The sequence below is a fragment of the Halichoeres trimaculatus genome, unplaced genomic scaffold (genome assembly GCF_033239565.1).
Source record: "Halichoeres trimaculatus isolate MK-OKI-2021-1 unplaced genomic scaffold, fHalTri1.1 fHalTri1_scaffold_4, whole genome shotgun sequence".
Taxonomy (NCBI): domain Eukaryota; kingdom Metazoa; phylum Chordata; class Actinopteri; order Labriformes; family Labridae; genus Halichoeres; species Halichoeres trimaculatus.
The window spans coordinates 16288914-16307868 of NW_027437182.1; the positions used below are offsets into that span (position 1 = coordinate 16288914).

Consider the following 18955-nt stretch of genomic DNA (forward strand, 5'->3'; position numbering starts at 1 on the left):
GAAAAAAGTTTGTAAGATAAAATAAAGATTAAAAAAAGAGAATAAAAATTACCCATTTCCAAGAACATAAGCAGCTCAACCCAAAAATATCTGGGGTTGCTGCACAAAAATACACAGCCACTGAACGCACTGAAGGTTGTAACACCTGTGATTCAAGTGTAAGATGTGTTTTGATGTTGGAAACTCATCAAATGTTCCTGTACCATAGGGATCTTGCACCTGTGCTACATCACATTAGTGGTGTCAACATTTTTCCGACCCTGTGTGACGGGCTCGTTTGGGATTTAACCAGATGGCAGCTCAACTTGTCCAAGCCTCTTAAAGCCTCTTAAGACACAGACCATGAGCTCCAGGAAACAACAGCAACCTTGCTGGACGTCCACTGCCAGACTGTAATCTCATACCCCCTACAATGCTGTCTCCGTGGAATTAGCATGTCATCAGCTCTCATGAGCCACACACACACATACACACACCATCTAGCAAATAGACCTGCCCTTGGCTGTTGCTATGACCACTTGGTCACCTGGCTTACCTGAAGGCAATTCTTAAAGTGGCAGTACTAAAGTAATGTCTGCTCTTTTTTTAAACTTCAATGTAACATGTTTTTTTCTTGAGTTTCTTCGAGAGTCCAATATTTCAGTTGGTCATGGGTTGTAATGCCAGCTGCGGCATTTTTCCTTGTTATAGCATCATCTTGCTGCCAAGAACACTGAATAAATCACATACTGTTCCCTAGGGAAGCTCTCCTGCTTTCACCATGTGCTGAGATAAAATGGTCAACTCTCACTGTCTTCTCATTCTTGACCATGTAGCAGAGAGTCAAATAATGTAAAACCATGACTCAATGCTCAATCGAAACTCCTTTGTTTATTCAAAGTTTAGTTGGTGCCAAGTTTTCACGTGCCATACATTCAGTGCTATAATTATCAATTATCATACAAATATGGAATCCAGACAAGCAAGTATCACACAAATGTAGGACATACAATACGTACATAAGCACTTTGTATTGCCTTGCTGAAATGTGCTATGTAAATAAACTTGCCTTGCCTTACATACAGAAACTTCAAATTTGATTTGGGTCTCCTCTGTCAGATTCACAACCATCAGTTCAAATGAGTGGACTCTGACAGGGTACACCGTGCATATTGAGGTCAACTTGAGACCCATGTCTGATTTTGAAGGTGGGCTGAATTTCAGCTCAATGGTGCACTCTCTGAGTGATGTGGACAGCAGGAATACACAAATACACAGCAACCAGTCATAGCAGTTGTGACCAATTGTGAAATCTGAATCTTGTAATGATGGGTAAAAAAAAAAACAACTAGAGACTATACACATAGTGGGTAACCCCCCCCCCCCCCCCCCCCCCCCCCCGAAAAAAAAATTAAAAATAAAAAAAAATAAAAAAAAATAAAAAATAAAAAAAATAAAATAAAAATAAATAGATAAATACAATAAAATAAAATAATTAATTAATTAAATAATAAAAAAAGACAACAAAGCGCCTGTAAAACTATAAAACTATGAGGGTGCATTCAAACTCTGGCCCAATTACATCTAGGATAAACTCTTGTCCCCCATGATCCCAGAGTTGAAAAGATAATTGTTGTGACTTATGTGTCATATTCAGTCTAATCATAAAGTATGAATTGACACTCAGCCATAGCATTTATGCAGTTGCACAGTGTATGCCCAGCTCAACAGAACTGAGAAAAAAAATCTCCCTCTGGAAAGCCTTTTTACTATTATAAACAAACTTAACCAAAACAGCATTGTTGAGCTGCAAGATGTGATCATTTCACAGAACATCAAAGTGTGTGTTCATGTGTTCACAAACACACACCAGTTTTGCACATATGAGTGTGAAAATATGTGATAAAAAACATTCCAGCGGCATTCCTGCACTGACCTTTGACCTCCCTTTGACAGCCCTTTGTTGCCTTTGTGTCTGTAGCTGCAGATGAATCACGTCCATCCCAAGCACAAAAGAAAACATACCCTAAGCATAAAATCAGCGACTGAGATTTACGTTACAACTACAAGCGTTGCCAAGTTAGCACTCCAGGATGGCTAAAACAAACATTTGCAAACATCTTCCCGTCTGGTTTGATTCAGGGCTGTCTTGTTGTGGAGGCGGCAGCGATGTTTGTGTCGCCACTGCAGCCTGTTGCCCTCTAGGTTATCAGTATGGAAGAACTGACTTCCTATGCTGCATTGCTCTAAAGTTGATTTGAGCATAAACGCTTCTTTTTTGGCCACTGTTTAGCTGACAAATGAGCAGAAATGATTTTATTTGTGCTTTATTTTTCATCTTTATTCACAAAGACACTCTCTCCTAAATAGAAAACATCACTTTAAGGAGTTTGATTCAAAGAGAGTGGGATGCTGGCCATGACAAAATCAATGCAGAATAAAAACAGATATGATGCCTAGCTTTAGCTTTATCCCCAGTTTAGAACATTTGATTCTTGATACTTTAAATAAACTTGAAGTTTTAATGCTGCACAGTTAACAGATGAAACTATGTCATCCTGTGTTCTCTTTCTTGCTCTCTATTTTCTCTGTTGACCGTTCCCCATCCTGTGTCTCAGATCCTGTGTACCAGTTTTTCATCATAGTCACAACAACAACAGGTTGCGTGTGAGTGTTTGTGTGAGAGTGTGTGTCCAAGTTTCCACACAGGACAACAAAGGGGAGAGTGGCAGTTTTTGCGGTTTCAGAGAACAAGCCTTCGTCATTTCCTTCCCGTTTCCTTCACTTCATTCTCTGGTCTCCTGCTGCAAACTGCCCCCTCTTTCCTCCACCTGGTAACACACACACACACACTCACACACACACACTCACACACGCATGATTCTACCAACAAACTGTACAAACAAGCTCATGAATTCCTTTTCGTGCACATGCACATACTTTTCAGCCTGCACAAAAGCGAGCAAACACAATGCAGGTGCATTGGCAGGATTTTCATAAAAACAAAGCCACCAAGTAATCTTACCCTGAAGCAAATGTCTGCTCATAAGCTCAGCTCACATTCATTCATATTTATGTATGTTCATCCACATGCAAATAGTATGCATGTGTTGTTGCATGTGTGGAAGGTTTGGAGTGTAGTCGTCAGCTCGTTTGGTAAACTTTTCTTCATGACACACACGACTTGCTCATGTGTTTATACCTGGTGGTTATTCACTCAGCACACAAACAACAGCTCAAGTTTTTACACTGCAGTATGTGGATTTACATGCCTTCAATCATTTCTTAGGTGCAGTCTATGAGCATGTTACCCTGAATCAGCTTATCGCTTTGAAGGGCGAAGCAATGCAGATTTTCAGGTGCAGCAGGTTATTAAAACTAGAGTCAGCCGGTTTGAACAGAGGCTTCTCTGTAATGCTATAGCAATAATATCTCAAAGGGTGTTGTGTAATGTGAATAATGGCACTATGGTGACATGACAGATAGAGAAGAAGATGGTATCAGCATTAGAAATGAAGAAACCTCCTCTGGGGTTCGATGGCAAGGTCAATGTCATTAATTCAAAATAATGAAAGATGAAAAACTGGAAACATTTTTGTTGAATGAAATGAAAATGAAACAAGACGTTGAAAAGACCCCACTCTACTGTCATAAAAGGCTGTGGTTTATTATCTCTTGTATTTGTATGCTTCTTAAACAGCACAGTGTTTTGTGTTTTGTAATTATATAAAACAGTACACTTTTGACCTTTTAAGGTCTCAACTAGAAATAATTACACTATCTCACAGCATTTTCAAAATATAAAACTAAACCATACAACAAACCAGCATCAATAGCATAAAAAAGGGTTTAGATGCAGTAAAATGCTGTTTCACACTTATATTGTGTCTAATAGCATACATACTCCTAGAAGTGCAAACAGGGAGACCGTTGTACATCAGGCTCCTCTTCGCTTGATGGGATGCATCAGCAGGATTTGACTACATGTGACAATCAGCTCTCTGAAATCACATGAAGTACAGACGTGGGAAAGCTGTGTGAGTACAGCGTGCTGGACTGGATACAGAGGATCAGCACATCACCCTGTAATCTTTCAGCTTATGAAAATGAAATTGACAGATAGCATTGTTTGCTCTAATAAGCAAATCTTACTTACTCAATGTGACAGGAATGCTCCCATTCAGGGTTCTTGTGATTAAATGGGACAGTACATTGTGTGTATGTGTGTGTGCATACTCAACCCAATGATGAAAGGAACACAGCTTTTGTCTTGTGCATCTGTGTGCTGCTGTAAACACATAGATACACCTTACATTATAGAAGTTTATGGCAACCCTCTCTCCTTAGCTTGTGTTTATGTGCACATCTTTAACTACAGAAATCATAGCAGTCAGCTCTTTGGTTAAGATTTTTTATGTTTGACAACTAATGCACATGTGTTATCTACATGGCTAATGACAAAGGTTTAAGAAGCTGTGCCACAGACTTTGCCACAGACTTGCTTTATCATGTCTGAACTGTAAAGGTGAGGGAAAATGGCATGAGAAACTGTAAGCATGCAAAACTGAACTCCTCCAGTTAGGTGCGGTGAGTTTGGGGTTAGGGGTAATGGAGGCAGAGGTGGATTCCTCCAGGCCCTGTTCTCGTCTGTCACCAGAGGAGTCACGTGCCTCCACCGGCCTTTCCAACCTGTCCACTTTTAACACAGCCAAACAGGCTGGAATGCAGCCCTGCTCATATCTGGCTTCTCTGCCTGAAGACTTTGGCATTCCTCCAGTAGCCTGAGAGAAAGAGAGATGAAAGAAGAAAAAAATGTGAAAGAGAAGTTCAAAGGTAAGAAGGAGAGTAGACGAGGTAGAGAGTGTGGTGGCTGAAGAGACCTTAAGAGACTAAGAGAGATAGTTGAAGTTCCACCTGGTTGCCTCTATTCAGTTTCACTTCTTTTCTCACTCACTTGTGAAAATATCCACTTTTTAGCATTCACTCCAGAAAGTAATACAAATCTACAAGGCTCTGTATGTGATATTGTATGGAAGAGGGGAACGCAGCCTTTAAATTATTTAGATCATACGATTCACTGTCATTAAATGACAGAACTGAGCAGTGAATTCTTTTTGCAAAACAGGAGCCAAGGGCTAATGCAGGAAATCAATTTAAATGTGTTTACATTAACAATCAATAAATACTGAACAAGAGCTGTTCCATATACAAAATGGATTTGTAAATGTACTTGAACTTATGTAGAGCTTTTCTATATATATATATATATATATATATATATATATATATATATATATATATATATATATATATATATATATATACATATATATATATATTTTGACAACTCAAAGCCACAGCTGCCTCAAAATACAATAGAGCGGTGAGATTTCTGAGGCTACTTTTTGAATGCATCCCCCTTCAGGGGGCTGTGAGGAGTTTGTAAGTGATCCTGAAAAAGGCTCCTTTCTAAATGCCTGATTGTAATCCACACTTAAAATGAGATTATCAGTGGAAATATTGCTGGTTACAGGTTATTTTAAACTGCTACTTCTTAGCTTCCAGGACGGTTTGTCCAGGACTGGATTGATTTACGGCACGTCTAGGTCTCTATGACAACACCACACCAGCTGACGAAGTTTAGTAGTCAGAAGAGATAAAACACAGAGATCAATGTTTTTCTCTACTAAAAACGATTTCTATGACTAATTTTGTAGTGATGGCGGACACAGGAGCCTAACTGTCAGGCGGAAAAGGACAGAAGAGCAGAAGAAAGCTAAACAGGAGAGTGATACAGCCCAAGCTAAAGGCTAATTAGCCTCTGGCTCATGCTGTGTCGCTCTATAACACGGGGGCTAAACTGTTTGTGATAATGTTCATTCCAACCCACATGCAGCAGATATTCTGCAGTGGTCTGTTAAAACTTGAGAGTCTGTCAATAAAATGAAGAGTGAGGTTATGCTAGCTCTGCTAGGTGGATGACTGGCAGGACATAGCTAATCAGGATTTACTAACTTTAAACATTATGGTCACGTCTTAGAGCACCGGACTGCCAGCTGCGCTAAGTATAAACAGCTACTAAACTACTTACAAACTGACAGTGTTTACTTGTTGTCACGTTAGCCTACAGATACACTGGAGCACCGGGCTGCAGATGTAGCTAACATATAGCCGACTGCTACAACATTTACTTGTTGTCGTGTTTCAAACTGTAGCGCTACGTAACTGTACTGATAAATCCCTTACCTTGGCACTTTGTATCCAGTAAAAAGTTGTCTTGAACAAAGAAAATTTGTTTCAATCTGATGTCCATTTAATTCCAAAACAAGCACACGCCTTATCAAAAGTAATGTACATGGTGTGCCAACAGTCCCCAAGCCGAGCTTAAATGTGTTGAAAAAGAAGTTGTCAACTTTATCAAGAAGCTGTTCATGAAGTGGGCTTGGTTTTCAGCAACTTTGAAATGTTTCAATTTCCGTCTTCATTATAGTTAAATTGAGCAGATGCCAAATATGTAGCCTTATTGCAGTTGCTGGTGCAACAGGTTATTTACCTACTTCAGCTGTCCTGACTGTGCAAACTTTAGCACATTGTGACATCTCACCTTTGAAGCATAACACACACAGTCTCCATATATTTTTTACCATACGTCCACAAAGTTACATTCTGTAATTTAGCAGTAGCCTGTTTTACCTGTATACTACACTTTTGTGCAGCTGTATGGGAGCATACCAAATTTGATTCACGCCAGACTAACAATATTCTATTCTTGGTCAGCCATCTAACAAAACCCTGAGGATGTATCCTTTCAGGAATTGAAGCTGCTGTCTGTACATGTGATGTGACCTCTGACCTTTCTGTGGAGTACAACAAGAGAAATGAGATTGCAGAGCCCCTTTCATCTAAGTGTGATTCTCACAGATTTGGACACGTGAGTCTCTTTAACATGCTGAGTGTTTGAAATCTGTGTTCAGATGGTCATTGTCTTTGTTACAGACACTAGATAGATGGTGGACAATAACCTGTAAATCAAAGCAATGAATGGAATGGGGTTGATTAATCCTCTTCATACATAATCTGTATGAGACAGAGCTAAGAGGATTTCACAGGAAGTCATTCTTTCTGTTCTGTCTCAAATCACAATCAATGATGTGGCAGATAATTATAAGTAACAAGCACACAGAAGGAAGCACATGCATGTGAGGAGAAATGTGACTTTTGGAGAATAAAAACAGACAGTGCATGACAAGCAGGAGTTGCTGGAGTATATTCAGACGCTGAAATAGCTGAATAATGAACTGTAAAATTAAAGAAAACAAAAGAAAAAAAGCTTTGAAGTTTTGCCTGACAACAGGCAATCAAGAAATCATTTCAAAGAAAATCAGACTGTTCAAAAGACTTGGAAGACATTCGTAAGGGCTAACTAATTCATCTAATGTTATTCTTGTAATGCTGCTGTTTAAGCTAATTTCACATACACTGATTTATTTCTTGGTATTGGAGCCATAAATGTGTTTCATCTCATGTTGTTTGAGTTTGTAGTCTCAATGAGTTGTAACTCCAGAAGTTACACCAGCATACAGCTGTTAAGGTACATGATGCATAAAACAAGGGGAACAGGTTGTTATTCAGATTACAGACACTTCGACAATGGTGACATGCTCTTATGATTTTTTCACACGAGGACATCTGTAGCTGTTTGGCATATTAGAGTCACAGCTTTTAGGTTAGCACCCTAGAGGTTCACTTTGCTGAAACACAACCCAACAACACACAGCGTGTCTTTTATTAGTGTTTCAATAGATGTCCTTAATCATTGTTCACAGTGTTACTGGCTTGCCAAATTCCTCTCATTCTGATGTCTCCACCTTCTCCCTTTATCTTCGCTTAAAAAGCAGAAGAATGAGAGTCAGAGATGAATGGAATGAAAAACGGCGGTGAGTGAAAGTAGGTCAGAAAAGCCCAAGTGTTGAATATGTATTAAAACAATTAAAAACAGCTACAGCTGCAGGAACAACAATAACCAGATGGAATGAGATTCAGCTACGAGGGTTTCCTCCCCTGAGAGTGGTGGTGCTCACTGCTGTCACTGGTTTAGTGCCATTTGTGTCACCTTTGATAAATACTTGAGGGTCTGAGGAATGAGTGAGCTGGGTTGCTTTGTGTGCATTGTTCAGAGTGTGTGTTATTTTACTTTTACGATTGTTTTACAGCTAAAATACTGTGTTGCACACACAATCTGATGTTGCGTTCACACCAAATGGGAAGTCAGTGTAAAATATGAAGTTCTTCTGAAAGATGAATGAACTACAGAGGATCAATCACACCAATATCTATTCAGCATGGAGATTCCCTGGTGACATGAGATTGAGCAGCCTACCAGAGGTTCATTCATCTGAATTTTGAGACAAATTGATTGTATCTGTGAAAGTTTTGAATGTCATTTGATTCCAGCTACCAGTTGCCCTAATAAGTTAGGACAGCCCCAAACAGCATGACTGGGTTCACCTCACAATGTAGTCAAACTCATCCTGGTTAGATGTCAAGAGACTAGAGTGGCCTTTGAAGAGAACCAATCCCCTCTCACAAGATTTGTGTCAACAGTAAGGGTAAATTCTGTAGCTTTCTTAAAATCAGCTAACCTTTGAAGCTCTTGATCAACTTTTTCTGCCTTGTCACAGTCAGTGTCTATAACATTTCATTTTGGTTTAATCAGTCTTTTACCACTACTGTGCCCATTACCAAATTCCACAAGTGGTCACCTCAGACGTCATCCCCATTTGTTTTCTGTTGAGTTGTTTTCCACCTTTTACGCCCTGATTTAGAGAAAATAGGACAGTGGATAGTGCTGGAAACAGGGAGAAACAATCTGTGAGTCAAATTAACCCAACTTTTTCCTGCACATTGATATGATGACTATCTTCCAGAGTATGTTATTAGAGCAACAGTTTTTACAGCTTGTCATGGCAGCGGTCAGCCTTTGAGAAATAACAAGCTGCTGCTGTGAAATGATGCTACCTAATGACCAATTTGAATCAAGTTAAGACAGCAATAAACATACATAATTGAATCAAACTGAAAAAAACTTATCCCTTAGGGGCAATTACAGGTGCATAGAGCAGTCAACAAAGATGAGAACAGACAGCACAAGCTGAGCATATTGTACATTATATTTCAAAGTATATTGTTTAAAAAGCTAAAATCCTAACTCCAGGAAGATAAAAAAGTAAAGACAAATGCTCAGTTAATAGAATACTATAATATTAAAGTGCTAACTTAATACTAAAAAAATGAAATAAAATAAACTTAAGTATTGGACACTGACAAATCGGGCGCCAAGTAGTGTGAAGTTTAGTGCAGAAAGGAGTGTAAAGTGCCAACACAGGTAGGTATATGACAATACTCTGGATACTAAGATCTGGGATATGAAATATGAACTGGGTCATCATAATTTTCAACTCTGTCAAGTAACAAATTATTGTACAAACCTGCAACTAACTCCAAATTGTAGCAGACAGTCCGCTGAAAGGAAGTATAACATTAAAGTGGAACTAAAGTGCTGCGTGACAATCACAATATTCTTGGTGGAGGTCTGTGCTCTCTGAGTGCTTTTCTAGTTGGGGCTTCCGAAATGTCATTAATGTCACTGTTTAGACTGATTTGATTATAAACAAACTTATTCTGCCAGGATAAAGAAAGTAAAGCTAAAGCTTGCATTCACTTTCATCTGTTTTTGTTTGTACATGTGAGGGAGAGAAAAAAGATGTCCGTCAACAACACACCCACACACACATACCCCCCCCCAAACACACACACACACACACATACACACACACACACACACACACACACACACACACACACACACACACACACACACACACACACTCACACACACACACACACACACACACACACACACACACAAACACACACACACACACACACACACACACATATATGTTTACATAGAGAGACAAAGAATGTGTGTGAGAATGTGCCTGTTTGTTTTGCATGTGTCTTCAGCAGAGCTCATTGTTGTTATGCAGAGGCTGCCTGTCCGCCTGAATAACAGAAACCCTCTTATCTATGACCCTGGATAGGAAACATGGGTTTACATCATTTGTGTTTCAAAAGCTGGAGCTCAAGGCTAAGAATCACACAAAGCTTGCTCTGCTCAGCACACAGACTGAAGTTAAAAATAGACACCAGGCTCAGGGTATCTGAAACAGCCGGTCGCTGAGCCTCTGCCTCTTTGGCTGCTGTGAGGGAGTAGAAAGAGGGGGTGGTGGTTGTGGTTGGAGGCGCTTAAAAAAGACTGTGTGGGTGTGAGGGTGATCCCCTCATTTTCCCTGTCTGTGCCTCCACTTTCACTTTCACTCAGGGCTGAGACAGGATGACAACTTCAGACCTAGAGGGCATATATATACTGAAGTGAATATATACTGCAAAAAGAAATAAAAGAAAAGAGGGTTCAGTGCCTTTCTAAAAGACACTTTCTGTGGACTGTAAGAGCTGAGGTCTGATCCACGGGACCTGAAATCAATAGAAAACATTTGGCCCCAGGAGGCTGCTGCAGCTTGTACAAAAGGAAATTGTGGGTGCAGAGAGAAAGTGTGAAGAAAAGAAAAAGATCTAACATTTGAACAAACATTTTTTAATGCAGTCACTTGGGAGAGTTTATAGACAGCATGTAGTCCCAAAGGATAATTCTCTTGGCCTACATATTGGTGTTGAGTTTTATGAGGGCTGAGTCAGGTGATCCTTCCAATGGCCATTGAGATTATTGTCAATGAATGATAGGTGGGAAATGATTGCAATTTGTCGTGTTAAGGTAAAGTCCTATTTTGTTAGGCTGAGAAGAGATCATAATGTGGATAGAAATTTTAAAAAGTCAGTCAGACTGGTTTGTCCTCTAAAATTGCAGTTCCAGTTGTGTCCACATGAGGCTGGCTTTTAAAGGCCAAGTTCGGAGAATGTTTCAGTTCACAGACAGTCGGAGGTGTTGAAGCTATAAGCAACATGTTTAAGATGGTGGCCGGTGAGTGTAGGTTTTGACTGGAGGTTGCCACTTGGGTTCTTTTTAAGGCCTGAACCACACGTATATGGATATTTTTTTGATCAGATATCTTTGTCCTGGTTTAAAAAAAAATCTCTGTCCACACCACAGAAATATCTCTGTCCATACGAAGAGGCCAAACTGAAAACGATCGCCTCTGAAGCCGGCAATGCGATGCCTGGCCAATAAGTGGCAGGTTAGCAAAATGTGAAAACCATAGAAGAAGAACTTTATGAGCATGCGCAGTCAAACACAGAGACTTGTTGCTAGGCGCTAGACGTCATCGCGTCAACACCAGCTTCATTTAACATCGATACACGGATCCACTCAACCGGATATTTTTTTAATTTCTTCACTGTTTTATCAGTTTATAAAAATCTCCGTTTATGTGGGTGAAATAGCCGTGTTCAAGTAGGTGAGAGGCCCAGTTGGACAGAAAAATGTGCATTTAGGAATATATCCATATACATGTGGTTCAGGCCTAACAGTAAGAAACTCTCCCCAGGAACTATGGAGCTTTGGAGGAACTCTGTGCATTTGAACAGCAAGAACTAGTAGGTAGACTAGGTAGTTTTGGGGTGATTACATTCACTTAAAAGTACCTGCTCTGAAGAAAGCACTTCCCATAGGTCCTGGAACTCATGGGTCAGGGCCTGCAATGCAGAATGTTTGTGATTGGCAGATATGATGAACATCACGCAATCAGTTTAAAATTGGTCTGATATTTAATCCTTTATTTGCTTCAATGTCTGCCACAGTAAAAAGTTTGAGTGAACTGTTATGATTCAGTCAAATTTTATTTCAGTGTGATCCACAGTTCACAGCTCTTTTTTTTTACTGTTGCTTGGAGACAGAAAAGTGCAATTATAAAAACCAGAGGTTTATAAATACAACACTGACACTTTATTTAAGGAACTCAGTCAGAAGAAAAACAGTGAAAACTTTCTTCTGAAGTGACTTGGTGTACAACCTTTGGGCTTTTTAATACTCTGTTAATGTTTATTATATTTTTGTATCTTAATGTTTTCATGTTTTAGAAACGTGTGGATGGATTGTGTCTCTTCTTTTTTTTCTCACTTTTTCTCTTAACATATTTAGAAATGTTCCAACACCGCAGCCTCAGACAAATTCACAATGTTGTGATTCATCAGTCTGATGGGTTTGTGTGTGCTGTTTGTGTATGCACTGACTGAAGCAAACAAAGATGTTAAAAACAGATGAGAACAGGGGTGCAAAGCTAGAGTAATGTGTTTTGAAGGACACCAAGATTTAGATTATGATGGTTAGATATGCACACACACCAAAAAACACACAGGCGCACATGCTGTCCAGCATACACACACAGGAAGTGTGATAGATGAGCAGGCGTCATGGCGGAAGACAGCGGGGCCAGGGCAGACCGCTGCACTGAAATGTTTTTCTTGATTCTGTGACCTGCACCATTCAACCTCTACCTGACCTCTGACCCTCCTCCTATTATAGAGGGCAGGATATTTTTCTTTTTTCTTTTCATACCAGTCAGAAAAGAAAACAACATTTAAACATCAAACGGACTCTATTTCCAGTTTCTGAAATAACTGAACAGTTGGAGTCACGCTAAAATTTGTATCATTAGGAGTAACATTACGAGACATTTTTTGGGGTGTTGCTTTAAAAGTTGTTATTTTACACAAAAATCTGTCTGTATATGTTTAGGCAGAGGTTTAAGTGACTTGTTATACAAAGTTCTAGTTCTTCAAATATAAGTAAGTATCTATGTGTTACTGGGCTTTATAGTCAAACCTCTTGCAGATTATCCTGACTGGTCAAAATCCCTTGACAATGTTTACTAAGTTTCACAAAGGTGAGAAATGCTAGAAGCAGACTGATCACTTCATTTCTAATCTGTCAACATATAAGAATTTAGAGAGTTTAGCTTCTGCTTGTTGACTCCATAGACCAAAAGGTGAGATTAAACCACTTCATTAAGCATTATATTGGTAAACAATGTGGTATTGGCAAACTTTTAACCCATTTTTTTTACAAACTGACTACATAAATTATTGTAAATCTAGGAAATAATCTCGTAAGGGGCTGTGAGGAATTTTAAAGTGATCTTGAAAAAAGTGTCCGATCTAGATAAATGCCTGATTATAGTCCACACTTTAAAATGAGATTATCAGCGCCAATATTGCTGGTTATTGGTTATTTCAAATTGCTACTTCTTAGCCTACAGGGTGGTCCAGGACTGGGTCTCTATGACAACACCGTCTGACGAAGTTTAGTAGTGAGAAGATAAAACACAGAGATCTGTGTTTTGCTCTAATAAAAAAGATTTCTATGACTAATCTTGTAGTGATGGCCGAAACAGGAGCCTAACTGTCAGACAGGAAAAGGACAGAAAAAAGCTAAACGGGAGAGTGATGCATCACAATTAGCCTTTAGCTCGGGCTGTATCACTCTTTAACACAGGGGCTCAGCTATTTGTGATAAGGTTCATTCCAACCCACATGCAGCAGTTATTCTGCAGTGGTCTGTTCAAACTTTAGAGTCTGTCAATAAAATGAAGAGAGAGGTTAAGTTAGCTCTGCTTGGTGGATGACTGGCAAGAGAAAGCTAACTAGGATTCACTAATGTTGGACATTATGGACACGTCTAGGAGCACCAGGCTGCCAGCTGCGCTAAATAAAAACAGCTACTAAACTACTTACAAACTGACAGTGTTTACTTGTTGTCACGTTAGCCTAATAATATAAGCTGGAGCACCGGGCTGCAGATGTAGCCAATGTATAGCTGGCTGCTACACCGTTGCTTGATGTCATGTTTTGAACTGTAGTGCTATGTAACTGTACTGATAAGTACCTCACCTAGGTGCATTGTATCCAGTAAAAAACTGTCTTGAACAAAGAACATTTATTTCAATCTGATCTCCATTTAATTTCAAAACAAACACATGCTTCGCTAAAAGTAATTTACAACAGTGTGCGAAGACTCCAGGCCACAAGGTGGCGAGGGAGTGCAATCAAAACAGATCCTCCTTATAGCATCTTTAAGTCATTTTTTTGCCATTGTGTTTGGATCTTAGTTTTTTATCCAGGTAGTAAGTAGGATGGTGTATGGTTAGTGTATGGTTAGCAGCTGGTTATACCTTAAAGTCGGGTCTTGTTTCAGCCTGTTGGGATTATATTGAACACAACCAACAACTAACCATACAATGTCCCTGACTTTAATTGTTGTTTCATGATTGAAAAATACATATAAAACATTTATTGTTTATGCATATTATGGGGTAGATTACCCTGACAGAAATATGTAATTTAACATTTCCTTCACAACTTTTCAGGAAACTTGATCCTGACTGGTAATTAGGGTGGCAACATTTCCAGTTAAGGTGTGTTATGTCTTGATAGAGGACTGTTTCATGGTTATGGATGCAGCTGTGATCACAGACGGAAAGAAATCCAGGAAATAAGACGTTGGTTTGCTGATGATAGGAGAACTGAGTAAGGTGAGTTATAACAGCCCAGTTAGCTCTATTAAGACTGCCTCAATGTCAACAGTTCCTTCAAATGCTGCTGATTGATGATATTTTTGTTGATAGAGATTTATATCTACTATAAAATACCACTCACTTCACATTATCCTTCATATGACTGCTCATATAGAGGCTGTGTTTTACATGAGCTATTGCACAAACGGGGATTTAAATATTAATTAAACAACACTTAATAAAATTTACTTTGGCTAACAAACAGGAAATAGTTCAGCAATTAGCGTGTGTTTCCTTTCTCCTCAGTGTGTGGATCGCCAAACACTGTCCTCTATTGTTAGAGTTGAAGGCCTCGCTGCACACCACCAGAGAACAAAAATATCCCTCACAATGCTGTAAACAGGAAACGAGACAGAGCTTTTGACTGTGTGTTTTAAGTGTGTGTGTGTGTGTGTGTGTGTGTGTGTGTGTGTGTGTTTTCTTAACCCCCTGTCGTGTCATGTGCCTCCGCTGTCTCTCTGTCTCACTTCATTTATCATTGCTCACACACTCTCTGCACTCTCTCAGCGAAGATAAAGAAGCTTGAAAACTGTGTATCAGAGAAAGTGTGTGTATGTGTGTAAGTGTGTGTGTGTGTGTGTGTGTTCTGACCGTCCTTTGGCTAAAAAGTTCAGCTGACCTCACACACTCTACCAACTGCAGCGTCAGCTGGAGGTGGCGCTGTAGTTTTTTGAAACTACAAACTTCCACTCGCTCACATTTTCAGGGGCATTACAAAGAATTTGACAGAAATTATTTGCTCTAACACAAACAAAAAAGCAGAGTCGTAAAACACTGTCCCCCTCTGTTTACTTTAAATCACTCGGCTGACAGTCTTATCCACTGTGATTTACAGAGAGTGCTACTGTGGAATATGCACCAGCGCTGTTATCATATCTGACATGCAGACAAACAAATGAACAGAGCGTGCCTCCCCCCTTCATGCCAGAGCCAATTATAAATAAAGAAATACAATACGTGCAACAATGCTGAAATGCCACAATCAATCAGTTTTAGCTTGAATTAAAGTGTTCTCTGAGTCAGTCTGAGATATGAAAACAGAAAAACTCAGAGTGACTGATTTAATGCCCTGATTAAACTAGAAAGACACAAATTGATTTGATCATCAAGACAAGTAGCAGTGATGGACAAAAATACTTAAAAGGTCAGTTTAGACCATATGTACACTCAGCATTTCTGTTGTTACTGTTGACTTGAATACATCGAATTAGAGCAGCATTTTAGGCCAGATAGACCTTCTTTCTCATGCTACCTTATATCTGTCTGAATAATATGCTGTTGCGGTGTAGTATTTTTTTTTTTTCCGACTGCTTTCGTAGATTCATTGAAATCCTCTTGCTTCTGTCAGTGTTTGCGAAAGGTCTCCAGGGATTAAATGTATTTCTGTACAGCACTATCTTCGCGTTAGAGAAAATATTCCACCGTCATGTCTGTGAAGCATGCCATTGTAGGGAAACAATGCAAGGCCATTAGACAAACAGGAACATGCTTTTGAAAAGAAAAAAAAAGCCTAAGCAGCACAACAAGAGGTCAGAAAGTCCACAGGGAACCTTGGTTGTCTCTATTTGGCTAAAAAAGGGATGGCATCGTTCAGTAAAAAGGAATACATTTACTAGTACAAAAAATTGTATGTATTATTATTAAAGGTCCCATATTATGCAAAATTCCCTTTAGACAGGTTTTGTAACAGTAATATGCGTCCCCAGCCTGTCTACAAAAACACCTCCGATATGAGAAAATTCCATTGTCTCCTCGTGCTTGCTCAGGACATGTGTGCTTAAACATGCGGAGTTGAGATCTGCCCTGCGTGACGTCATGATCCTAAAAAAGTAACTCCACCAAGCCCACCCCTTGTACTGCCGCTTCTGTGCAGCGCGTTTTTCACTTTGGCTGCTCCAGTAAAATAAACATGGCGAAGGTACGAGCAAAGCACGGCGGTTGCTCTGTTGTTGGCTGCACAAAAGAGCACAGAAGTCTTTTCTTAAATTCCATCATCTGAGGTTTTGAAGACGCAGTGGATTAATTTTATTTTTGATAAAGATGCACCCACAACAACTCCTAAAATGTTGTATGTGTGTGCTCACCATTTCACTTTGGACTGCTTTCTCAACGAGGGCCAGTACAAAGCAGGATTCGCCAAGAACCTGAAGCTGAAGCATGGATCTGTACCAACTGTCCAACTGCTCTACCTAGAGCGATAGCAGGATGAATGCGCTTTTAGCATGGCAGCTAACGTAAGTTACGGTTTGTAACTGAGTTTCCGTACACTACGTTAACACACATGAGTAAATAATATCAGGGGACATTAAAGAGAAGATATATGGACATATATTTCACGTGAAGCTAGCTCTATATACTCAATGTTATGTTTTGTTTGGACGGATGAGACTACTTGTCGCGGTAGCCCTCGGCGAAGCTAATGTTGTGCTACAGGGTAGCGAATGCACTCTCAGGTGATATTATGGACGCTAAGACCACATTCACCACTAATGTGTGTGTTACTGCTGCAGTTTAATTTGCTTGATAGATGTCCCTCATGGTACTGTCCCGAAAAACTAACAGTCCAGGCTGCATGCAGTTCTTTCTGCTCGGTATGGTCATATAACTCTGGTTAGCACCAAGCTGCTAACGTTAGCTTTATTTACCTGATGGTAACTGCAGTAGTTACTAACCACACAGAAACGTCCTGCTGCAGCCGAAGAGTTTGGATTTCCTCAGGCGCCTCTTCTTCTGGGTCAGACTCTGGATCAAACTGGTATGACTGAACCACAGCGCTTCTATGAGCCATATCTACGCAGTCTGTGTAAACAAATGTTACCGCATGATACCGAAGCGAAAGCCACACCCTCGTCCAAAGATGTTGTGAAGGAGGCGTGGACAGGGCAGCTCATTATCATTCAGAGCTACGCCCACAGAAACAGCTTGTTCTCAGGAGCGCTTGGGAGAGGGGATTTACAGAATGGCTGAAGTCCAGGAAATAACTGGATTTTGAGGCATACAACTTTAAATTGACTGTCCTGGGACCTCTGAGACCTATTTGAACTTGTTGAAAAATTGCATAATTTGGGACCTTTAAAGAGTAACGTAGAAAGAAGAGAATGTCTCTCTTCTTCATGGCCTTGAGAGTTGACTTATATTTGGAAATTCAAGCCATGAAAGAATCACTAATGAAAACACATCTCTCCTCAAATCAGAAACCAGAGAGCTGAGTCAAATAGTGTCTGATATCTTCCGGAAATGTCAGAGAACAGTAACCTGAAATAGCTGCAAGGATTTGTCTCCAGTCAAAGCTACTAGTTAAAACACAGAGCACACAGTACAGCCACCCAGTACAAGAAAACGTTTAAAAATAGTTTGAGGCTCGAGACGTGTTCAGTAGATTTCTCTGTGAGTCAGAAGAAGATGATCAGACGGTAAAACTCACACGACTGGGTATGACTGTCAGGCTCTCTGCTCTAATAGGCTGTGAGAAAATGATGTGTTGAAACTTTTCAATTACTTTTGCCAGTGGCTACAGGTTTATAAAGACAAACAGAACAGAAATGGGAGAAGAAGTTGAATAAAATACTCCCTGAAATTTTCTTTTTCTGTCGCTGTAATATGTTTGCCCTGCTAATGGTAGGGTTTGTTGTGTACAAATGGGTGGAGTACTGAGCAATCAAGTCTAATTAGAGCACATCATTAAAATAATTAGCAGCAGAGGAGACAAACAGGTCTCAGTAATGTTTGAGGGCAGTTTTAACACTGACTGAATTTTTCCTTTTTGGAAAAATGGATGTTCTAAAAAGTCTTGCAATAATTAAGACAGAGCTAGAAGATGGAGTCAGATTAAGTCAAGAAACAAAACAACAGTAAAAAGTCATTTTTTTGTATTTCAAATTAAAAGCACAGAATTTTTTTGAGCTGGATCATTAAAAAATGGAGTACCAACTGTGACCTTAAACTGGTCCTGGTGACTTACTAAATTAATATATTAATATGAAAAGATAAGGTTATAAGATTAGTGACACTTAAGCTGGGGCTGTTGTAGATAGAGCTTATTTTACCGGCGATACAGGTGACCACATGTTTTCTTAAATCATGATTGGAGTCCAGCACTGAAGTAAAAGTTGTTGTGTCAGTGGATTTTATTACACCTTGCTGAATGATGTATCTGACACTGTCCCATTTGGCGTCATGTTTACACGTGTTCAAAGTTACTCATGTATATTTGCATACAATCGTCATGCAAACACACCCAATCACTCTGTCACACGCACACTCCTCTGTGTGTCACATGCCCCGCCCAGCACAGCCTGCTCTGTGTCTGGCTCCTGTCCTGTATCCTCCTCTGTCTCTGCTGATTAGCGGCCAACCAAGGAAGTCTAACAGGAGACAACACCAACAGT

General features: G+C 39.7%; 1 long non-coding RNA gene across 1 annotated transcript; it reads right to left on the reverse strand.

The window, feature by feature from the left end:
- Positions 1-1952: 1952 nt before the first annotated feature.
- LOC141789233 (uncharacterized) lies at positions 1953-17329 on the reverse strand. Its single transcript, XR_012598189.1, has 3 exons — positions 17213-17329; positions 3884-4760; positions 1953-2810 (listed from the first exon to the last, which is right to left on the reverse strand). It is a non-coding gene; the product is annotated as an uncharacterized LOC141789233 (long non-coding RNA).
- Positions 17330-18955: the final 1626 nt, after the last annotated feature.